Consider the following 16,234-nt stretch of genomic DNA (forward strand, 5'->3'; position numbering starts at 1 on the left):
AATGCAGGCGATGGGGTAGGCTAAACTTGCGGGGGCGAACATGCGCCAAATTCAGAGCCTCCGGGCTGACAGCAAATCAACTGCGCAGAGTTTCTGGTGATATGTCCAGTCCTCGGACAGACAGAACGAGTCCTCAGTGCAGATAAAAGATGTAACAGGCCAGCCCATCACAGACCTCAAGGAATGCGTAACTGACCATCTTGAGAGGCTCTACAGGTCAAACAATGGAATCTCCATGTGCAACAGTGCACTCAGGACTGGTGGACAAGGAGAAGGATAGCGGGGGGGACTAAGGTGGGAGTTAATGCCTTGCACCGTTGATCGTACAATACCGCATATCCGCACCCAAACAGCATCTGGTCAGGATGGCATCTCGGCCTGCCCCGTGAAAAGCCTTGACCCCAACTCAAGGGAACAGCTGGCCGATTTATTCACGGGAATCCTCACTTCAATGGCAATACCTAGCGACTGGCGCCAGGGCAGAATGTCCCTCATTCTGAAATGCAGAGGGAAAGCAGATATGGGTCGGTAGTCTTGGAGCTTAAAGGTAACAAGCGTCCTCTATAGAGTCTTTGTACAGGCTTTGAGAGGATGAATTCAGGGCTGGGCAAATCGGAGCGTCTCATGCAGTTACAGAATGGTTTCAGACAAGGACGGCGTTCGGAGGACAGCATCTTTGTCATCACCCAGTGTGCCGAAATAGCAAAAAAAAAAAGACCGGTCCTTGATTTGCTGTGCGCTGGACGTAGAGAAGGCCTACGATAGTGTGCCTCACTCTGACCTCTTTGAACGCCTAGCTATTCTGGGCCTCCCTGCGAAACTGCTTTGAACCATACAACGGTTATTCTCCAACAACGTGGTGGACGCCAGATTCGGCACAATAGAAACTGGGAGGATCAGGTTGAACAGAGGACTGCGTCAAGGTTGCCCCCATTCACCGCTCCTGTACTTACTGTACGTTTCGGGCGTTAAGAGCCCTCCGCAATCCTGGCATTTGGGGTGCGACCACGCAAACAGCTCGCTTTCCAAACGTTTGGTTTGACTGCTACGTCACAAAGTCGGCGGTCTGGAAAATTTGTGAGAATTGGAGGGGGAGCACAGCCAATAGACGAGCAAGCGCATCCCCGGAAGTTTACGTCGCCAATTTGGGCTTCGATTGGGGATGATACATTAAGTGCAGAATGCTTGCAATACTTTAATAATTAAAAATGGAATAGGAAAAAAAGTCTTACTGTTGCAACGCATAATCTGCGCCAAAATGTCTTGTGAGAGAAGAAAACTAATTTAAGCAGTATATATTTTGTTGTAGTCCGCTATGGGGTATCGCACACACCAGAACGGATTGGCGGGAGCAAGCGGTTTAGTTGGCGATCGTAGTTCGTTTCTTCTGCTCGCTTGCGATACTCCACGATGTCCTCCCACAAGAACGTGAGACTGGGCCCACACGTTTCAGCGCACCAACGTGAATTGTTGGTCACCTTCATGGAGGGCCATCCCTACCTTGTCAGGGCACAGTGCGCGCTCAACCCAGAAATTACGGCGAAGCGTAAGTGGCAGCTCTGGAAGGAGCTTGCTGCCCTATTAAACCTGGAGGACCTGGCGACAAAGACTGCTGAGCAGTTGCAAGTCTTCTGGCGTAAAGACATCTTCCTCTCCCGTCGAGATACCGCCGCTGTTTCTGCAAGTCATAGGTGAGTACGAGGAGTGGTTCTGTTGCTCGTGATGTTTACAATGCTGTTTGTATGCAGCGGTACAGGTGGAGGCCGCCGGCCTGGCACCTCCACGGTGACGGGCATGTGTGAACCCTCTTTCCAGCAGCTCGACGAGGTAAGCCATTTATAAACGCAGCAAAAAAGAGGGATGTGGCAGCATTGTTATACCGCAGTCAGGCAGGGCGCTTTCAATTGCAATCAAGCCCAATTTGGATGGAATTTCTTGACAGCGATTGTCTCCTTTGTTAATTCTGGGGAAAGGAGGCAATCACAATGGAAAGTGCCTGTGTGACACTGGTATAACATCGTTTTTCTCCCTTTATGTGCATGTGTGTGCTGCTGGCATGCACAAGACGATTTACTGCTTGAATTTCATGAGATTTCTTGTCATAACACTGCATTAGTTGCGCATTGGGAGGAACACATTAGGCTAACTTTTGCAAAACTGTTTCTTGTGTCTCATACATAAAGCAGCCTGCCATGGAGGTGACCATCTGTGATGTGTGGTGCGCGACGGTGATATTTGTGGTGTGCGACAAGGTGCGGTACATTTAAATAAGAAGCAGACGACAAGGAGAGCGCGCGCCGCTCTACCACGCCGCGCCGAAAACGACGACGCCGAAGACCGTCCGGCGCGTGAACACGCAGCACAAGAAAAACACCAAAAGAAAGCGAATCCAATCACAAAGGAACACGGAGCCTCGAGCAGCCAATGAGAAATCGACGAATCGACCAGAGCAGCAGAAAAAGGAGCCGCGCTGGCAGTAGGGGGAGGAGTTCCAGAAGCGGCACCAGGACAAGGTCGGCCACCGGATCGGGAGTTGAAGACGGCCGTCGGGTTCCGGACCCGAGCCACCAGGACTTCACCCGGCCGGGGCCTCCTGCCAACTCGTTCCTGGGAGTCGCCACTCCTCCTGATCGTCGAGAACTGATGCCCGAGGCCGGCAAGCGTCTGAGCCCGTGGGCAGAACGAGAGCTGTCGGGCTACGGGCCCGAGCTCCACGTCCAGCTGCCCGGCCAGAACGCCGCCGCCGTCAACCCCTGCTGCCAAGCCGCCTGCCTTCCCGGGAATCGCCACCCTGCCCGATAATCTACAACTGCTGCCCGAGGCCGGCAAGCGTCTGCGCCCGTGGGCAGGACGAGAGCTGTCGGGCTACGGGCCCGAGCTCCACGACCAGCTGCCCGGCCAGAACGCCGCCTGCCTTCCCGGGAATCGCCACCCTGCCCGATAATCTACTACTGCTGCCCGAGGCCGGTGAGCGTCTGCGTCTACGAGCCCGAGTGCCACGATCGGCTGCCCGACCAGAACGCCACCATCGTCGGCTCGTGCTGCCGAGCCGCCTGTCTTCTCCCACCGAGCCAGAGCTGCCACGCTCTGGTAGCCTGTACGACGTTCCGACAGCGACCTTTTGGTGAGACAAACAACGCTTCTATCGTCGTCTCTGCTTCGCCGCATCGAGACTCTAGTGCATTATCACACCCGCAGCCTGCCCGAACTTGCCCGACAGCAGTAAGCGTTCTAGCCACATGTGTGTTGTATTACAAGTTCTTTTTGAGTGTTTATTTTATGGGTTTTTTTTTTCTCGTTCTAGTTACATTAAACGTTTTGTGTGTGCGTTCCACAAACGGCTTTGTCCTCAATTGGGTTCTGGGAGGCTCCGCCTCAGAGAACCGCCAAAAAACATTAACACAAAAGAACCTGCTCATCACACCATCCCAACTTGTCTCTGTCGGCACCACAGCTTAACGTGGCCTTTAACGTGAAAATAAGCTTTTGCTTTTCCCTGTTGCCTTTCCTCTTGTGGAAACTGTTTCAGCTATGAGGAGCCACACTACTTCTACTCTAAGCATTGAGTGAATGTACTCTACAATCAATATAGGACCACTGCAGTGGCCAGACAGCCTGGCCCAGGGCCCTGCAGAGCCACTGCCCCACAGCCCTCCAGCTGTTGCACAGTCAACAGCTAGCCCAAATTCTGAGAACCAGTAAGTGAAAAGGAAACCCTCAAATGTCATAGCTTTGCTGTTCTGGACATGACGTAGTTGTGTGTTTATTTCCTTATAAAGTGTTAATCTTTTCTAAGCTGCTCCCACCGAGTGCAGCACCGGTCTCGCGGTCCCTACCGGTTCTCACATCAGAAAGCCCTGGTCGAACGCCTGGTCGACGACTATACGAGGGCTGTTGAGCAAAAAAAAATGAAACAAACGAAGTACATATGTCCTTTTCTGCTTATGTGGTGGAGCATAATAGACTGACAGGTGTAACGATTTTTATTTTATTTTATGGGCTCTGCAGAGAGACACAAACTCACATCCATGGCTAACACAAGTTCGAACAGTTGAAGTTAATACTCGCGTCGGTACCAGTGCACTCGCTGCATTTAGGTCTGTAGAGAACTGAAGGAATGCTATGAAAGGGAAGGCCAGGATTTTCTGAATTGCATCATGACGTGATGAAACATGGTTTCACCATTTCACCCCATAATTTCACCCCAGAAAAGTGAGTGCAACGCTGGATCCCAAAGCAGCTGTCTGCTTTTGACATACACAGAAGTGTCGCCAGCACGCGGCCATATACTAGGGTCGGTTCCAGTGCACTCTGTGCATCTAAATTTGTGGAAAACTGAAGGAACACTTTGAAAGGGTAGGTCGGGATTTTCTGAATCGCATCATGATGTGATGAAACATGGGTTCACCATTTCACCCCAGAATCCAAAAGAGTATCGATGCAGTGGAAACATACGGCATCACCACCTCCCATGAAATTTTTTACAGTTGCGTCTGCTGGCAAAGTGATGGCAAGTACATTTTGGCATAAACAGAGAATTATTCATGTTAATTGTTGACCCCATGGTGTCCAAAAAGTGAGTGCACGCTGGGTCCCAAAGCAGCTGTCTGCTTTTGACAAACACAGAAGAGTTGCCGGCACGTGGCCGTGTACTCAGGTCGGTTCCAGTGCACTCACTGCATGCAAATCTGTAGAGAACTGTAGGAACGCTAGGAAAGGGAAGGCCAGGATATTTTCGCATCGCATCAAGATGTGATGAAACATGGGTTCCCCACTTCACCACAGAATCCAAAAGGGCATCGATGCAGTGGAAGCATACAGAATCGCCACCTCCAAAGAAATTTCGAACAGTTGCATGTGCTGGTAAAGTGATGGCAAGTGTATTCTGGGATAAACAGGGAATTATTCACGTTAATTGTTTACACCATGGTGTCCAAAAAGTGAGAGCACGCTGGGTCCCACAGCAGCTGTCTGCTTTTGACACACACAGAAGGGTTGCCAGCACGCGGCCGTGTACTCGGGTCGGTTCCAGTGCACTCGCTGCATCTAAGTCTGTAGAGAACTGAAGGAACGCTATGAAAGGGAAGGCCAGGATTTTCTGAATCGCATCATGACATGTGATGAAACATGGGTTCACCATTTCACCCCAGAATCCAAAAGGGCATCGATGCAGTGGAAGCATACGGAAGCACCGCCTCCCAAGTAATTTCGAACAGTTGCATCTATGGTAAAGTGATGGCAAGTGCATTTTGGGATAAACAGGGAATTATTCACGTTAATTGTTTACCCCATGGTGTCCAAAAAGTGAGTGCACATTGGGTCCCAAAGCAGCTGTCTGCTTTTGACAGACACAGAAGAGTTGCCGGCACGCGGCCGTGTACTAGGGTTGGTACCAGTGCAGTCACTGCATCTAAGTCTGTAGAGAACTGAAGGAACGCTATGAAAGGGAAGGTCAGGTTTTCTGAATTGCATCATGACGTGATGAAACATGGTTTCACCATTTCACCCCAGAATCCAAAAGAGTATCGATGCAGTGGAAGCATATGGAATCACCACCTCCCAAGAAATTTCGAACAGTTGCATGTGCTGGTAAAGTGATGGCAAGTGTATCCTGGGATAAACAGGGAATTATTCACATTATTTTTTTACCCCATGGTCTCACTATCAACAGTGAGTATTTCCGCCATGTTCTACGTGATGTGCACATGAGTTTACGGAACAAACATCCGAGTTTAATCACAAAGGGTGTGGTCTTTTTGCAAGACAATGCAGTACCGCATACTGCTCAAAGCACATTCCAAACAATCCAGGAACTTGGCTGGGAGATATTACGACACCCCCCTTTAAAGTCCTGACTTAGCACCAAGTGTTTTCCACCTTTTTGGGCCCCTGAAGAAATTCCTTGGAGGAAAACATTTCAACACTGATGATAAAGTGAATAATGGTGTCCTACAATGGTTCCGTCGTAATAATACATCTTTCTATGCCGAAGCATTCCAGGCGTTTGTTAAACGCTGGGATAAGTGTATACATGTAGCAGGAGGTTATGTAGAAAAATAAATCCACTTTCCACACTTTGAAATTTGTTCTTAAAAATCGTATGTGTCACAGAAGAAGACCTAATTACATCCAGCTTACCATTGGACTTCGAGGAATTGAGTGCTTAAAATGAGATCTATGAAAGGGCAATAAAATTAAATGAAGTTTGCTTAGATCAGTCACGTGTGTCATGGTGGTATAATGAAGCAATAACAATATGAACTTGTAGTCTTTTTTGATTCCATGGGGGAATCGGTAGCTTCCAGGACATGGGATGTTGAGAGGAGCCTCCCCTGGCCAACCTTCTGTTATTCGCAATACCAACATTGAACTTTCAAACCCGGGGGAAGGAAGCAGTAGTGGGATCACTGGGTCTTCAAAGTCGACTGATATGAGTCACAAAACGCAAAGTTCTTCTGAGGTCCGCTCACATCTTCGCCGGAGTAAGAAATGGCCTCAGTGGCTATACGATTTCGTTCTTTAAGTGCAGGACATAGTGTCTTCCCTGAGGAGTCACGGATAGGGACCTCGCGGTGACATCACGGAGATAGTGTCATGTATTCGTTTTTTTGGTACAAGTATACAATGTATTTTCCTTTCGTTTGTGCAGTGCATTGAAATTTGTACCATGTGTTTCCTATCTTGTACCGTTTATTGAAACATGTAAAGTTCTGTGTGAAAAATGAGTGTATATCGGTGATGTGGGGTGTCAGTTCAGGCCCCAGGGCACTTCGTAGACTGGCGTGTCAAAGACTTTGTGGCTGTGCTCTTGTGTCTCCAAAGACTGGTGCGTCTTGTGTTGTGACCTCGGGGGAACACATTTATGGTTTTAAGGCAGTACACCCCATGTGTGCATATTGCTGAACGGTCACTTCTCTTTCCCAGAGGTGGATGATGTTGTACAAGTGTTGCCCTTTGTGGGAGCTCTTGTAATTTGTTTGAATGTATTGTGTGTGCTAGTTTGGCCAGGTGGCACACTTTGTCCGGTCACGTGTACATGCGCAACCAATGAGAAGGTGACATCTGGCAAGAGCAGTCTTGGTGAATTAAACGGCCGCTCGTCGGACCAGTCCTTGTGTGGTTTGCTTCTCTTGTCTCACTGGTGTCGGCGTGCCGGGCCAAGCGCCCGCTGCAGCGCTCGCTGGACGCCGGGCCCCGCCGCCTGCCGCTGCCAGCACAGCACACAAGTGCCAGACATGGCGGCATTTTCAAACCGCATTGGTCTCACCCTAATCATGCACAACAATAACCACACAACAAAACGCAGATGCTTAAGGAACCCTGAGACAAGATCCCCTAAAAAAGAAAGCATAATACAGAATTGAAGACCATAAATAGTTTCCACTATAATAACCTGCACCATTTGCTTGCACATACGGTGCAAAACTCTGCAGAGCATTGTGAAGCCCAAACAATGAAACATTCCTTTCTTTCGAGCGCTTCCTAACTTTACATGAAGCCTCCTTAAAGCAAAGGAATAATGGAGGAAGCAAGCGTACTCTGTAAGCTCCCTTCACCCATCCTCAAGTGAGGAGTAGTTGCTGCACGCCTGGGTTCGAGATCATGTCTTATAAGCTTTAGACGAACGCTTTTATTCAATAAAAAGAAGTTGTATTGCCACATATTTTTTTTATATTGAAGTGCTAATATAGAGACGCGCGAACTCTTTCTTCAAATTTTGCTTACTCAGCGACAAAAAGTACCACATTCTAGCGCAAAGCATGTGTTCCAGCAATACTGGCATGCCAGCGTCGTGCAACGCCGTTGATGCCAAACCTGCATCTGAAACAAATATGCCCGGAAAGTCTTACTTCACAGAAGGACCTTTTGCAGGAGCTCGTCACTAAGTACAAGAACGTGACTGAGAACAAGTGCACGGACACCGTGTCGATAAACGCGAAGGCCAAGGCGTGCCAGAAACTGTGCGCGCAGTACAACAGCAGGCCCTTTGCATGCCCCCAGGATGCCAAACAGCTTAAGAAGCTATGGAACAACACGAAGCAAAGGTGGAAGCGCGAGAATCTTCTTCACAGTACAGCTCCATGGGGTTTACCGCGTCGCTGACCTCATTACCGGTGAATACCAGTACACTTCTCCGAACACGAACTCACAGGCATGGTTCAAAAATTTCATGAAGTCAGCCACGCCATCGACCACCTATGACGCCATTTCTTATTTAACTGTGCTGACAACACCATGCTCGCACTTCTACGCAGGCGGTCGACAGCTCTCATGCGCAAACAAACATCATGTGGGCAAGCAGTGAGGTGAAGCGCTCGTTCAGGGCGAGGAGCGACATAAGGAGGCATGAAGGTAGCTTCCGAACAACCTTACACTGAGGAAGCACCAAGGAAGCCTTCAGTGAGGGCCCCTCAGTAAGGAAGCTTTCAGAGTGGCGTAAGGCAGCCTCACAGCAATGAAGGATTCCTTACTGAGGTAAGAAACGTTTCACCAATGAAGTCTTCAGTGAGGGCCCCTCAGTAAGGAAGCTTTCAGGGTTGTGTAAGGCAATGAAGGATTCCTTACTCAGGTAAGGAACGTTTCACTGTTTGGGCCTAAGTGATAAAGCTGTTATTCAAGAGTCCATATCTGATGCAAGATCTATGCAATGTTCTCTCTGCCCCCTTTCAGCGACTAGCGATTGTTTTATCCGACTCCTAACAAATGATCATGTTCTCTTTTTTTCTGCAGCTTGCTTCAGTGTCTGCTATAAGCAGTTGTCATTGGTTGTGCGAGATAACACTGCCAGTGTATCAAGTAAGAAAGAAAAAAACGCTGCACAGCCTCAGCCAGAACACTTAACACATAAGATGAAGCTGACTTCAAGTACCTCTGCTGTAAGAACAGCAGCCAGTGATAGGCAACACGAAACACTTGCAGTCAACTTCACGAGAGGTTCCAAGCATAGCTCAATGCAACACTCACTTACAGGTACACCCTCACAATATAGTGAAGGCCACTCAGGCATTCTTGGCAATGTAGGCAACATGAAACACTTTCTGGGCTACACTGCACTACGCTGTATCAAAAAGGGTACACAACATAAACAACAATCTTCTGAGCATTTACACCCACATATCTGAGTGTTACCAATCAAGAATACACTCCAGGCACACCCAAAGATATTAAAGGTGTAGTAAAGGGTGCCCTTGCAGATATATCTTCCAACAGAGATGAAATGGAGTTTGCATCACCACGCCAAGACCAGAGAGGTAGCATTCAACATGGTCCAGGGTATGAGTGGTGGAAAGTTTGACTTATCCAACTTACTTCGCCCTTCCACCCTGGTGTTTGCAGCCAAGCAGTTTGTGATGAAAAGCGTTTCATCAATTTGCCCACCCTGCATTCATGCATGGATGTACCAGCATCACATGACCAGCAAGTAGCCAGTGGCACTGAACCTAAACGAGTCGGTGTGTCCCTCCACGACCTGATCCGATACTAGAGCACAATAAATTCCAACTATCAGTCACTATGTGGATGTGTGTCTGAACAAGCTTGAGGGAGCCCTCAGGCAAGGCTCCCCAGAGGGCAATATATTCTGGACTGCTACTTCATACCGACCCTCAAAAATGACATGTGTTAGACCTAAGTCAATGTCACAAAGCACAGGTTTCAAGGCCCCGAAGCTCTGCCATCTGTCAGCCACTGTCAGAGGTAGTGGGCTTGGTTTTCCCGATAGAGGGCCACTGGGGAGATGCGCTGGGATTTTCCATGTGACTGCAAGCATGCAGTCAGGTAGTGGAAGATACAAGGTTCACCTCAGGCTCCTCTGTCTGTGCTTCACTACTATCTGTGCATATTTTGTCTTGACTGCTTGGTGAAAGTCTGGCTCGTGTTTTGAATACTGTGCGCATGTGCCGTAAATGGGCACTAAAGAAAAACATTAAATCCATTTAAACTAACAAATGTTCTTTCAAAACTACACTTTCGTGCATTTTGCAAAAACTGGTTGATTATCAGAATAAGAAATTAGGGTAATTTCCATTTCTTGCAAATTTGTCACCGAAACCCAAGTACGTCAGTATGATGTAACGAGTTTCAAATTGCATTATTTTCACACTTGTTAACTTCCTCACATTCCTCGTACCATTCCTTACAAAGTGAATGATATTCGTTGCTTGACACACCTGCTGGATACTGCAGAGTCCTTAGAGGGAAAGCTTTTTTTTTTTTTTTAGGAAGAAGACAAGACGATTGGTTTGCTTAAGCTGGCACTTTATCTGCTTCAAGTTTCCTCAAACTGTGAACTGCCAGATGTTGGGCAACTCGATGCAGTCAGCTTTTTGAAAGAGCAAGTTTCTCTTATCAGGCATAGCAGGTCATTCCCATATCCCACAGAGTTGTTGGTATTTTCGAGCATTTTCTTTAGTTTGTCCGCACCCTTATAGGTTTCTGTGCAATGGACCTTTTTCACGATGGGAGAGCGCCTCTAGCGGCAAGAGTCAGAAGCAAACACGGTGGCTCTCGGTCGACGCGACGGGGACCGCTGGTTGTTTGTTCTATGGGGTCCGCGGGATAGCTTGCGTGCCGTGCAGTGTGTCAGGTGTCATTTGTTAAGTTGCTGCTGTTTTCCATATAGGCAGTACGCCTGCATCGACACCGCTGATCTTCTTAGGTGCTTGTCGACTGTTGCAAAGCTTTTTTCAGCATGTTTTCTATTTAAGACTTGAAGAAACTTAACCACTCCAGCGGTCAGTGGAGCTGTGATTAGGACTGTGTGCCTCCAGTGACGGACAACGTGATCGACAGCCACTTCGACGAGTTGCACCGGCAGCTGCATAAAGGCTAGATGTTCAAAGAGGAGAGGTACATTCGCCGGATCGAATGTCTGATGCGACGACAACCAGGAAGGACCGAACTTTTTGTGTTGCGCAGCATATGTTTGTGTTGCACAGCATATCTCATTACCGTGTGCTTTAAAACCGATGGTACGTAGTCTGGGTGGGGCATAAAGCGTGAGGGCGCATCTGTGATTAAATGCAATGTTTACACAGTTCCTTTATTGTTTCAGTTACTAACGCGCGCACGACACACGTGACACTGCGCTAAACGACCAACATCGTGTGCTAAACAAATGCACGATAGCCGCCATGCCAAAGTCCCGTTCAGAAAGAGCTCGATTGAAACACTTATGGGCTAAGCAGACACGCTGTTCATCAAGTAATAAGGAACCTCAAGTCGCCGTTTCTTTACCTTCCACAAAGTGATTACTGCAGACGCGGGAGTTCGCTGTCGGTTTTCACCGCGACCCGTCGGTGTTGACGCGATCTATTGCTTGCACCCATTTCTTTCGTCTCGTTGCCTGAAGCGTCACGGCAGGAAACCGAAAAAATCGCACGTTTCGAGGCTTTCCGCTGGCATTACTGTACCTACGGCAGCACATCACTGTGGCATCGCAAAAAAAAAAAGAAAAGCTGCGATCCCGCCCGCGAAGCAGCGCGGCCAACACGGAGAGCTCGTACGTGCGTGTATGGCGGCTAGGGGCGCGATCTTGTACGCGTTCCAAAATGGAACGGAAGCGTTCCGTTCCATCGAGCCGCACACGATTGGTCAATTTGAACGTCGCGGTTCAAATTCACCAATCGTATGCGGCTCGATCCGTTCCATTCTGGAACGCGTACAAGATCGCACCCTAGAACTACACGTGCGTGCGTGCGTACGTTCACTGAGGTGGATGGCACCCAAAATGTTTCCGGCCCTCGCCGCTAGTGGCGCCGTCAGAGTACTTCCGGTGCGCATGCGCAGAAGGCCCCCATGAAAAATGTCCATTCTGGAAACATTAGACTATCCCAACAGTCTAAAACATACCTTATCTGTAAACCCAATGAAGTAGGCCGAGCAGCTGAGCAGCAAGGAACTTTTTTCCTATTGTATGTGAAGCTTGTCTCAACAATGAAAGAGCAGGAAAAACTCTTGTGCTCATAATCGTTGAAATTTACTTGCAGCCTTATTTTGATTATAAGGGAGGATCAACTGTTACTGCTGCTAGCAAGAGCCCTAATGAAGCAAAAACAGCTTATGTTTTCATGATCCAAAGCCTGCTTTTACCTCAGAAAAATGTTTTGCACATGCTGCCAGTAGCTCAGATCAACACACGGAAGCTTCACACCATTTGGTGTAGCATAATTACTGAGCTAGAGAATGTTGCGTTCTGTAATCGCAGTTACAAAGACTATCAATGAACCACAAAACAATGTAACTCAGCCGGACTATATGTTCAAGGCTTTTTAGATATGCTTCAATGTTATCTTCACTCATGCAGCATGGCATAACCAAATATTCATTCAAAAGCAGGGTGTCTGCATCGGTTCATGTTTGGCACCTATACTAAGTGACATTTTTCTAGCCCATCTTAAAAAAAACCTGTTGCGTACCTGGGGGTTAAAGGGTGGGTACCTAGGGTGGTTAAAGGTGTCACGTGCGTTGATCACAATCTAGTCCTTTTCGAACCAGATGCACATTCAACAGTAGATATGCTCCTTAAAGATTTTTCTGCAGGCCTTAGCCCACTTACTGTCACGGTGGAAGAGCAGACTGATAATGTGCTGCGTTTCTTAGATATTCAGCTTGAGTTCACGGTACGGCACACGTGTTCGAAGTACAAACCCAGGGCCTCTGTTGCCGTACCAATCCGCTCACTCGAAGCTCGTCAAAAAGTTGGCATTGCCAACTTGTGTTTTGGAAATGCATTAAATCCTGCCACCATAAGATCTATACAAGTCTTATGGACCAGTCGGGAAGGTTATCCGCGGCAGGATTTCCGGAATCAGTGCAGGTCTCGGTCGTAAAGGGGCTGCTTTGATGCCACTTAAACGGAACACTCGGCGTGCGGCAAATCAATGGACAGAAAACAGGAGGAAGGTAACGGTAGTTCCTTATCTGTATAGAACAGCACATAGCCTTAAGAAAATGGATAGCCATGTGGACACAAAGGTGGTCTTTTCAGCACCAGAAAAACTTCGTAAAATTTGTCGGTTGACGGACCCATACCGTAAGCCAGCGGTTGCATATTCTAAGAACCATAATGAGGCTCCTGTGGATTGCATAGAAGCTGTGGTGTAGCTTCCGCTTTCATGTGGAAAAAAGTACATCGGACAGACAGGAAGGTGTCTTAATGACCGGCTATGAGAACATAGTTTAAACCTAAGGAATAAGCACAACCGTCATTTGTCTTCTCATAGTCAGGAATGCAGCAGCGCATCGGTGTATGATTCCCATCTTGTTCTTGCAACGCACAAAGATAAAGATGTGCGAGAGATTATTGAGGCTCAGGCTATCGGTCGGAATAATGAAACGTGTGTTAGTGCCCCTTCAGCCGACTTGTTAAGAAGACAGCCTTTGTGGATGGCTGAATCAGGTGATGTGGCACCACTGTGGAAGGCAGCTGTTTCATGGAAATAAACTTGAAGTTAGCACATTGTCTTGTCATCTCCCTCCTGTCCTTGTCCGCTGGCGCTAAATATACTTTTAGTTTGCCAACACGCCCAACATATGGCAATGTAACTCCTTGGGGCACCCTGCTAACTTCACCTCCTCGACTATGACTCATCTGATGAGTAGTGTCTTCCAAGAGACGAGTTCACCCTGACTGTCGAAGAGAGAGGCCACGCAGCTTCTGCTCCGACGATCTCGCCTTGCCAGTCGTTCCCGACTCCTTCATGCGTGCAGACGTGCGCGCACATCACTCCAGCGTGTGCTGCACGAGCCGCGTGGCTCTTCATCGTCGGCGACGTGCGTGCTGCCGCGCATGATTTGCGCGTCCTACCACGCTGCATCGTGCGTCCCCTCCAGGATTATTCCCGTGCTACGAGTGCACCTATCTGTGCTTTGTGAGTGACGTGCACCAGACCAACACCCGCGCCACGTCCCCGGCTGTGCCGCTTCGTGCGCGCATCGCGTGAGAAGTGTTGCGCACGCGACACGTGCGTTGTGTGTTCGCGCCCCGCGGATCGAGCGGTTGGCTCACGTGACGTGCAGTTCTCGGGCTGTGCGGCATGCCGTGCACCATGGAGGATTTCCACAAGCCCGGAGAGCGCCCGCCGTGCATGGTCTACTGACGGCATGCGAGCATGTCACTTGTGACACTTGTGCCGGCAACCCTACAGCAGTTATGAGCGCGAGAACTCGTGCTCCTCGCCACTCACATCATGGACGAATGGCTACGGAAGCAAGCCACCACCACCCATCCAGCAGTTCCTGCCCAGCCCGTGGCTACACCCGGTGACATCGTGGCAAAGGCAGCACCTTCCATAGCAGTGGAGCCCCCCATGCGAGCCCACTCTCCCTGGTGCAGGACACCGCCCTGGCTGAAATGGCTAGCGCCCCGCTACCCCTATCAGACGAGGAAATGGACTCAAGCTCGCGTAAACGCGGCTGCGAAGCTGCGAGCGAGGAGGACGAAGCGGCCGGCCACCGCAAGCAGCCACCGAGCGCCCCTCCCTGCTCGGAGAGGACAGACGTGGGCGGCACCATATCCCGACACTCGGGAGAGACAGTCGCCACCTAGTCCCCACCCAAAGATGGCGCCCCCTCCGAAACGCCGGTGTCATCTGCTCCAACTCCCCGCTCCTGCCGAGTGCGAGCGCCACCTCTTGCCCTCCCAGCGAGTAGTTGGATGCCTGCTTCGCGTCTTCCCCACGAGATGGTGCGCCAACCATTGCACCTACTTCACCGTTCCCCTGCGGTGATTGCGTGCTCTCTCCCTCGTCTGCCAATTCAATGCAGCAAGGGCCGGCTCACCCCACGGCAGAGTTTCTCAAGGACCCTCCCCATCACAACCCCGCACAGCAGAACGACCGGAAGAAAAACAAAAAGAAGCAGAACGGGAAGAAGCCTGCCGGCTCTTCAGATGCTTCTTCCTCCCGGGTTGCTGTACCCCTGCGCCACGCACCACTGATAACAGACACACACACCGAGGCAGAGCAGCTCCAGGTTCCCGGCATTCAAGAACCCCCGCGGACAGCTTCGAGCTGGTTCGTTCCAAGGCGGACCGGCGGCGCACAAGGGCCCTGGAGAATGCGGCACTGCCAGTGAACCCCGAGGTCGTCGGCACAGTGCTATTCCGCCCTTCAGCACTTGGTGGAGCCTTCCGTGGTGCGCCACGCCTCGTGCTCGCGGCGGCACTATCTGCGCGGCCCGATGTTGCTGTGGTTAGGGTGAACCACAAGCGCAACATCGTGGCTGCCGATACCACCACCCAGGCGTGCCTGGAGGAGCTGATGGCTGTCACCGAGCTCCACGGCATCCCAGTGACTGCCCGTCTACCAGTTGAACGCGGGAGGAGCACCGGCTTCCTATACGGGGTGGACACAAAGCCTGCTGACAAGGATCTCCTGGAGGCCATCGAGTCGAGCGTCCTGGTGGTGTCTGCAACCAGGGAGGGCAACACCGTTACGATCCGCTTCGCGGGGCCGGTCCCCCCTGAACACGTGAGCCTCTTCAAGCTCTGGTTCAGGGTGAGGCCGGCCAGGCCCCGTCTACGGCAGTGCGGCCGTTTTGGACATGTGCTGGAGTCCTACAGGTGGCCGACGAGTTGCATCACCTGCGGCAAGAGCCACGCTGCAGGCTCCCCTTGCCAGACGGTCTGCTGCGTGAACTGCGGCGGGCCTCACACAGCTGGAGAGAACCGGAAAGGAGATGAAGAACTTGTCATTCGCAGCATGACCCACTCTGTTGTTGAGACACTGAGCTCAAGTGAGAGGGAATAGTTCTTTTCAGCTGTATGTCTATACTTTACAGCATCATGTGATTATATTCGTCATAAGTTTCCATCGGAAGATATCAACCTCAAGATGGTTGAGGTTGCCCAAGTGCATTCATTGGAGACAGCTTCATTCAGCAGTGTACGACATTTCATCACTGCATTCCCTGCTCTTTTGCCGCAGCAAAGTGGGGAATCAAAAGAGAAGGCAATTGATGAACTTGAAGTGGAGTTTGCAAGCTTACAAGCATATAATGTTCCAGCAGACATTTTGAATGAGCCCAGGTGTGATGTGCAGCGGGCACGTTTGGGAGCTCTTCGAAGTATTGACGGATCGCTCAGGTTCCACAGAATTTCAATGGTTATGCTGGGCATCCTCTTCATTCCCCACAGTAATGCTGAATGCAAGAGAATATTCAGCACTGTGAACAAAACTCGAATGGAGTTTCGCATATCTGTCAGTGAAAAAACCCTTGAGCCTGCTGATGGTGA

The sequence above is a fragment of the Dermacentor silvarum genome, chromosome 10 (genome assembly GCF_013339745.2).
Source record: "Dermacentor silvarum isolate Dsil-2018 chromosome 10, BIME_Dsil_1.4, whole genome shotgun sequence".
Classification (NCBI taxonomy): domain Eukaryota; kingdom Metazoa; phylum Arthropoda; class Arachnida; order Ixodida; family Ixodidae; genus Dermacentor; species Dermacentor silvarum.